Source organism: Triturus cristatus, chromosome 5_1, assembly GCF_964204655.1.
Source record: "Triturus cristatus chromosome 5_1, aTriCri1.1, whole genome shotgun sequence".
In the NCBI taxonomy this organism is placed as follows: Eukaryota; Metazoa; Chordata; class Amphibia; order Caudata; family Salamandridae; genus Triturus; species Triturus cristatus.
In genome coordinates, this window is record NC_140587.1 from 126,153,899 (window position 1) to 126,163,332 (window position 9,434).

The window sequence follows — 9,434 nt, forward strand, 5'->3', positions numbered from 1 at the left end:
AAATCTTTGCGTGCGGCAAACTTTAAAAGGATGGCCTTCCTTTCGCGATGGCTCTCCTATTTAACTCTGGCTGCTCTTGAAAAAAGATTTCCGGGAGCCGAGTTTTCGCTGCCAGGCGGACGGGGAAGGCGGGTGGCACCATATTTTTTTCGGATCATAGTATTCATTTTTCATTTTTATGCTGTAGCTGCATTATATGGTACTGTAAAAGCATTTGCACTTTATAGCACTGCACTTTATTGATATTTCCAGGAACATATCTAGGTTTACTGGCTATTGCACTTTAGAAAGGTTCAAAGAGGGATTGTAGTACTTACTTTCTATATTAATGTTTTAGTTACAGTTTATTGCACTTTAGTAGCATTTGCACTTTATACTGTTGTACCTTTTTTTTCAGAAGAGAGACTACAGTATTTATTCTTTATATCAATGTTCTAGCCGATTCGTATTTTATTTTTGAAATATCTGGCACGTTATACTGTTGCATTTTTATCAAAACTTATTTAAATTTGTAACTGTATTGTTTACTGTGCTTTATCTTAAATGATTTGCACAAAATTAATATTGGATGATGATGATAATTTGCTGCTGCTGCTGAATACTTCTTTTTCTTGTGTTTTTGAAAATGGAAGCTATCAAATGGATTATGTATTTCTGGATTCTTTGAATTCATGTATATTAAGCTCTTCTCAATAATAAATAAATACAAATAAAAAGTAATAAAAGTGGCCATAATGTAACTATCATTCCGAATGAAGACGAGAAATGGAATAGATGAATATATCTGAAGAAAAAAATGACTAGAACAGAACTCCATTCAGAGTTCCTGATAGAGTATTGCACATCAGGAACAATCCTAATAGGATTACAAGTAAAGAATGAGCCTAGGTTCTTTGTAGTAAATAAAACATTTTTAGACACCAGGACCCTAATTGCAAATCGTTGCAGTAGGACCTGGATGTTGCTTATCATAGAGACTGCAAAGGAAACCATACTCATAGAAAAATGTGAGATAGAAGAACTAGAAACTATCCTTAAAGATAGTAATGCTCTGGGTGAAGCCCAAAAAAAAAGTTAGATGAGATCAATCAAGACATCCAAGGTTATCGAGAATATCTCACCAATAAAACAACGAATAAATTGAGAAAAGACATGAGTAGATTTATTTGAAGAAAGATTATTACACTGACAGGCAGGAGCCACAGTGGAAGAGACAACCCAGAGCAAGATATTTTAATCAAAGGCGCCCAAAACATGTGGCTTTTTCAGACACATCTGGTTCCAGCAGCCAAGAGGAAATACCTAACCGAGAAGAAGGACAGATGCAGGGACTAGATAAAGAGTATGAGGGTTTCTTAGGAGCACGACAGAAAAGGAACCAGAGGGGTTACATAAACAGAGGCAGAGGAAATGGGGGGAGGATCCAAGGGATAAGGAACCAGCAACAACAGGAGTACAACAGAAACACACAGGTGTAGGAACATATAAGGACAAGGAGCCAGAAGTACTGGCGATAAAACAAACCCCCCTAATCAACCACTCCAAAAGGGAACTTAATGCAACAGAAGAGGAAGTGTCAGGTAGAGGTTTTAGTTTTACCTCTACAACAGGTGTAAATAAATTCCAAATGCAGAAAGACCTCCATGCATTTTTTAGAAAGGTGAGACTGCTGCGCTTTTTTTAAGGCTAACCAGAGAGAGAAAGTCCACAGGACTCAGGGCTTAGACCTAAATCCACCTTTAATCCTAGTTTAGGTTTAGTGGGCAAAAACGTCGAAACATTTTAGACGGTTGTCAAGATAGGGGTAAATAACCTCCTGTAAGAGAAACACTATCAAACTCATAATGTGTCTAGAGACCAGAGAGAAGCTATAGAATCTCTAGTAGCCGACACTGGTATTACAGTGAAACCGGCAGGTAAGGGAGGGGGAGTAGTGGTTTTTGATACAACCGACTATGAACGATGAGCATTGGCTCTCCTTTCTAATCCTGAACATTATCAAAAAGTACCCTATACTAGATTACAGAGATTGAAAAAAGAAGTGGAATCTGCTAAAAATGTAGAATGGATAAGCATAGAAGAGTACCAATTTTTGTGTAATAGGAATCCTAAAATTGCAGCGTTTTATGGACTTCCAAAATTACATAAAAATACTAAGGATCCCCCCCTCAGACCTATAGTTGCCTCCATAGATTCACAATTAGAGCCTCTGAGTAAATATGCAAATGCATTTTTAACGCCTTTAGTGCAAAAACAAAAATCGTTTGTCCCACTAACGCAGTAAGGACCCTTGTACTGTCAGCAAAATGTATGCTATGTCATCTTAAGTAAAATGTGTGTATACGAATCTGTGATTGCCGCAATGTACGAAATGTGATTGTGTATGTGTAATGACCAACGAGTTGCAAATAAAAAGAATTATACAAAAAAAAAAAAATCGTTTGTCAAAGACACGACAGATATTATCAATAAAATTGAAGGCCTGGATTTTAACAGTAGAACAGAATATATGGTGACCCTTGACATAGAGGCACTATATACAAATATACCTAAATTAGACACAATTAAAGAGGTAAGACAAACCTTGGAAAAATCTGATATAATAGGGGCAAACAAAGATTTAATCCTTAAATGCGTATCCATGGTCCTCCTTAACAACATTTTTTTGATTCAAGGAAGATTTATATCTTCAACTCAAGGGGAGCAGGATGGGGGCAACCTGTGCTCCGAGCCTGGCATGCACCTATGTTGGAGCCTTTGAGGAGAGATATATATATATAATTAAATCTCCCCATTTTATGAAAATGTTCAAAATTGGTATCGTTTCATAGACAATATTTTTTTCATCAGGCATGGCCCACATGAATAGCTGGACAAGTTTATTTCATTGCTCAATCTAGGTGATAACAATTTCAAATTCACAGCTCATATAAGTAACAGCAATATGAACTTTTTAGACATCACAATCAAACATAATGAGGGCCACCTAGAAGTTGAATTATAATCTAAATCAACAGACAAAAATACACTCCTCCACTATAGTAGTTACCATCCTTAAAGTCAGAAGGACAACATACCATTTGGGGAGTTTCTGCATCCCAGCAGAAATTGTACCTCCTTAAAAGATTTTTATACCCACTCAGATAGGATGAAAAAGAAACTGAAAGAGAGAGGGTATCTGAATAAGTTAATCAATCACTCTTGGAAAAGGGCGAGATTTTTCGATAGGGATAACCTCCTTAAAGGAACTAAGAGAGATAAAACACAGGAAAAATAGTGATGGCGAGTCAGTTCTGCACGATTAGTCACAAATTAAAAACATCATTAATCGTAATTGGAGAATCCTTAATGATGGGGAAAGTACAAGTCTTCCCAAGCCCTTGTATGCATTCAGGAAAAACAATAAGAAATTCCCTTGTGTTTAACTATAGGGAAGATCAGGGGGAAACACAGAGAACCCTGTCAGGCAGATCAGCGATAGGGAACCACAAATGCGGATATTGTAGCATTTGTGATTTATGTGTGACTACAAAGGAGGTATCCCTTAATGGGGCTACACATAAGATTACAACAAATTAGGGGTCAATGGGACCCATCTCTGCGCACTGTTGCTACTGGGTATAGAGATATATCCCTCCTGGATTTTCAATTTTTTTTTCAAAATCATAAACTTCATTCAGTTCATTGGCTCTTGAACTCACGATTGAAGTAAAACATAAAACGATATTCAGTACATCACAATTTTATTCATTGGATATCAAAAGGTTTGTTTCTTGTTATATGAATAAGTGAACTCCTTAGTTGATCAATACATTTATTGAGTTGCCCAATGCATTTCGAGCCTACTCGGCTCTTCTTCAGGGGCTTGGAATTCTAAGACAGAGATAACAAAATTAATGAACTTAGGTGATCAAGATGCTAAAACGCGTCATGTCAATCAAGTTAATTATTGGTACATACATAGATGCATACTGGTTAATGTATCAAACGATGAAACACTCAAGAAAAAATGTGTGTAGAATATACCTCCACCTGGAGAAGTGATCAAAAGATAAGAGTGATAAGAAAGAGACATGTGTCTTCATGCAAAGGAAAAGCGGTAACTGCATACCTGGTTCAAAACCGAAGGAAAAGGACTCGTTCTGAAAGAAAAAAATCTCATAGGAAATGCGTCTAAGGAAACCAAAAGGCAATCTCAGAGAACTTACGAAGAACGAACTGGAACAGTACAGGATCTCTAATCTGAAATCAATCCCGGATATAGGACGAAGGTACTGGTCAGAAGTCTTCGTCGGATAATAGTAACCAAGACTGAAGGCAAATAGATATACCTCCGGGTAAACAAACGTGAACTGGAAAGTCTCGCGGTAGAGAAACTATCGAGCAAAGTTCTCAGGGAAGCTCAGTGGCCATCTTTAAATGGCTAAGTAAACATGGGTGCGCATAAAGAAAAACTCATTACAAGTAAGAATGCTCCACGGATGACTAACAGTGGAGTCTGAAATACACGAAGAACTGAAAAACACAAAAGTTGAAGGGAACGATAAACCTGTGCAAGAACGTTGGTAAAAAATTCGTGGGTAATAAATTTGTGGGTAAAAATTACAGTAAAAAACGGCATTCTTGGAATAGGCTGGAAAAGACGTGGAAGTGTGGAAAAGATCTTAAGGTGGTGAATACAGTATAGGAGGAAATTCAAGTGAAGTGAACACAAATGTCAGGAGGAAAACGCAAGAGTCTTGAGGAAAACGTTCAGTGATCATGCGTAATTTTTCTACAGTCATGGCTGGAAACATACAATGTTTTATAGATAACAAGCAAAATCTATTTTATCATTCATTCCCTTATCGATTAAGGTGTCCAGACGTTTAATCCAATATGTCTCTCGTTGGAGGAGACTTCTGGTGAGATCTGTGTCTGGATGTTGGACCACTGATTCAAGCACGGAAAACTTGAGTTGGGCAATGTTGTGTTTCTCCTCATTCCAATGAGTGGCTAAACTGCTGTTTTTGTTCTGTGTCCTTATTGTGCTCTTGTGTTCGGAAATACGAACTTTGATCTTTCGCTCAGTCTTTCCAACATATAATTTGCCGCAAGGACATTTGATATAGTAAATTAGTTTCGATGAATTGCAATCACAGTTGTAATAAAGATTGATCTTTTCTCCTGTGAGAGGGTGATGTAAAATGTTCCCTGCGATAACATTATTGCAATGAACGCAATTTCGGCATTTGGACATTCCTTTATAGTTGGTGTGATGTTGTTTAGTGGGGGTGTTGATTATTTCTTTGATATTCTTCGAACGTTGATATGCAAACATGGGTGGATCTTTAAAGATGTTATTGAAATCTGGTTCATTTTGAAGCATTTCCCAGCGTTTATTGATTATTTTCTTCATTAATCTTGAAGCAGTGGAGAATTTAGACACGAAAACTTGTCTCGTTGTCTGTTTGCGTGGTTGTACTTTTAATAAACTTTCTGTGGTCTGTTGGGTTGAACGTTGTTTTGCATGTTGTACTACATCCTCAGGATATCCTCTTTTCAAGAACATCTCTTGTTGCTGTGTGGAATGACTCTCCATGTCTTCTGGTTTGGAACAAATCCTTTTGATCCTTAAAAATTTAAGGATGTAGTAGAACATGCAAAACAACGGGCAACTGTTGGACTTGGCCCTTTTTGCAGGGTCATCCTTGAACTTTTTGCCTTCCTCCTGTATTTCTTCTGACCTGTTTTTGGCGGTTTTATGACTCTGGGCACTTTACCACTGCTGATCAGTGCTAAAGTGCATATGCTCTCCCTATTGTAAATTGATGTATGGATTAGTGATTCCATAATTGGCTGGTTTGGTTTACCTATCAGACCCTTGTACAGTGCACCAGGAGTGCCCAGGGCTGGTAATCCAAATGCTGCAAGTGGGTTTGCAGCACTGGTTGTGCCACCCACAGAAGCAGCCTGTTAAAGTGTGTCTAAGGCTTGCCATTGCAGAGCCTGTGTGCAGTCTGGTACTGCCATGTTGACTGGGCAAGTGCACCCACTTGCCAGTCCCTAAACCTTCAGTTTGCTGCATATTAGTCACCCCTATGGTAGGCCCAAGGGCAGGGTGCATTGTAAGTATAAGGTAGGACAAGCCCTGATGTGTGTGGCATGTCCGAATAGTGAATTCCAGCCATTTTCGTTTTGCACCGGATCTTCAACGCATTGCCGTCCTTGCAACACTTTTGTTGCCCTGCGTGTCGCATCTCAAGGTACATTGAACTCTGAGTGTCGCATTTACCATCTTAAGAGAACTAAGCTAAATACTACCATTTTAAAGTAACAGTATTGTGGATTTGTGTTGTTTATGGTCTTGTGTTAAGTCTATATAAAGAATACTTATTTTTTATATAAAACTGGTGTGGTGTCCATCTGTAGTGTTGTCACTTGATTACTGTATGTGTTCACAAATGCTTTACACACTCCCTCTGAGATAAGCCTGTCTGCTCGTGCCAAGCTACCAAGGGGGTGAGCAGGGGTTATTTTAGGAGTGTGCCCCTTACCCTGACTAGACGCAAGGGTCCCTATCACAGGTACCTACCTATGCCAACTAGAGACCCCCAAATCTAACAGCAACAGAAACCATGGAGCCACCCATCATGAGGCCCGGACACCCAAGAGGGCCACAACACCCTCCGTCACCACACCGAGGCCCGCAACACCCACCCCCCGGGACCTCCCTCAACACTGGACCAAGAAACTGCACACCAACACCACGAATCCCAATACAAACATCTTGCCTGATGTCGCACAAGCAGGAAAATCAACAGACATGCGTGGCCAGGAAATGGAGACTCAGTCAAACAGCAATGCAATCACCAACACAAAACACCATACAAACAAAAGCCCAGACAACCCATAGGATGAGTCCTAGTGGCTCCTCACTGGACAATCTGTAGCACACAGCCTAGAAGACCAAATCCAAGAGAAGAAGGTGTGCCATGCACCCAACAAAGGAAAGAGAGGGAGAGAGCGAGGGAGAGAGAGAGACGGACGGAGTGAGATTGCACAAGCAGCGCAAGGCCCCTCGGGCATCTGCCTAAACATGCCAACATGTGTGTGTGTATTGCCATCCGTACACCCTGAGCCCAAGGCCCTGTCCCAAACTCAGCACCAAAGCCGCATCACATTCTGAAAATGCAAGTAGTAGTCAGACAAACATCAGGGATGAAAGCTCCATTGTTCCAATGCGGAAGGCGGGAGGACAACTGCACCTCTGGCCTTGGTCCAGAACGCGCCTGGAACACCCTGCTAGAGATGCCATGGCAGACAGAGACGACTCTCACACCACGTGCACCCCCAAATGAACTATCCGACTCATCCACACCACACACACAGAAGTCCCTTCCTGTGGTACCCCCGCATGGCATGCCCTAGACACTCCTGGAAATAGCAACCCACTTGCCCCAACTTTGCACACACAACCGAATCATTGCTCAGACCTGTGGCATATCCTCCACACAACTGCCACAGTTCAGAAGAGTGCCCGTTCCACGAGACGCACCAACGCAATGGCAGGCCATAACGGGCACATGCACAACCCCCGTCATGTGGAACAGTACCGTGCACGTATGCTGCATTTACTGGGCGCAGTGCCACTGGCAGTGCTGCGGATCAATTACCGGCTCGGCTTCCGCATTGCCTACGTCACATGCGTCCAACCCTGGTTCCACTGCCGAACAAGCACATTCGAGTGTCCCATGTATGTCTGCATATCCAACACGACTGTTGATGAATTGGACTATGACTTGTATCTGCGCCCCCTGTTGGATCACGAGCAGGAGTAGAACTGAGACAGCCGTGCATGGGATGCCTTGACATACTGCGTATGTATTGGTGGTTGTGCATGGGAGATTGCACAATTCCTCCTGTGCAGTGACCACATCGAGGCGCTCCCCTGTTGGGCTTTGTTGCGGATTGGTGAAACGGCGTGGGCTGAGCACACCTGCCTGGACCACTTAATGGATTGGCTCACCCTGGGGTTCCTTGAATACGACAACAACATACTAATGGAACACATGGCACATGAAGCTGCACGGGCATTCATGGACGAGTAACTGTGTTCCTGCAGCCACATCCGAGTGGCACCCACAGCACATGTCCCAACAACTTGTTGCATCGTGGGGATAGCTCACACATCCCACCACGACAGAGGACACGTCTGCCTTTGTCCTGGCTCTGTATGCATGTGCGTGGAACAACACGTGTGTACAAACACCTGTTCAAGGTGATGCAGGTCCATGCCTGGTGCAACACAGCGTCGCTTGGCAACTTTGCCAATTCGAACACACTGTTGGGGGAGAGCACACACATGGCAATGTAGCACGACATGTGAACCTGTCGGACCCTCACACCTGATCACTGTCAGCAGAGCAGACAATCGGTGCACTTCAGAGGCAGAGCACTCTGCAGATCCCATGGGCAGTGAGTCATGCCCCCTCACACGGGGAAATGGGCAGACGCCAAACAACACATGACTCATCCAGCAAGGTGGCCTGAGAGCGTTGCCACCCATGATGAATGTTGCCCATTTTAGCCCCAACATTTTCTGAACTTCGACATGTACCCATGCTGCGTGTAAGTGTCTTAAGCATGTCCCTGCCTGTTGTGGCCCTTGCAAAGTGATTATGGTGTCGAAGCCCTGACCATGTGGAGCAATGTCCTATATCACAACAGAATGTGTCCACACAGATGTGTGAGAGTAGGTATGCGACGTGAACTTCAGGTGTCACATGTGCTGTAGGACACCACTCCTGGCCTGCTTTCATTTGGGTCACTCCTACACACAACCCTATTCAATACATGGACGTGTGCCTACGTTGGGGGTTGTGACATTGTTGTTGATGTGCAATGGGGACACAACTAGTACTCACCTTCACAGTCATCCAATTGGCCATGTGTCTCAGGGATACACATGCGCATAGATGTCAGTTACCAGGGTGTACCTTCCTGTGCAATCATTGTACCTACATCCAGCCATACCTCCACATGTGAGTGAACATAGTGAACACACATCTGTGTGATTTAACATGTTTTATTCACATTCAGGGGATTGTGGGAGCTGGTGCTGTACATGGCCATCCAAGCCCACATCACATGGAAGCCCAGTGGTGTGCCAACCAGTGTCCTTTGGGGATTGCAGAGTGATTGGGAAGAGGGAGAGTGCAGTCCGCAGCAGGATAGCTGTGTAATTGGCCAGCGTTGAAGAAATGGCAGTCTGTGTAGGTGTCTGGGTGAAAGTCGCAAAGTTTTCCAGGGGTCACTATGAGGTGTTTCCCAGGCCATGATGCATAGGTCATAACCAGGCAGTGACAGGCCATACGGGGGTGATGGCTGCTACTGCCTCCTTCCCCTCACAGTAGTTCACATCCCCTTCTTACTCCCCTGATACAGGTTCTGTG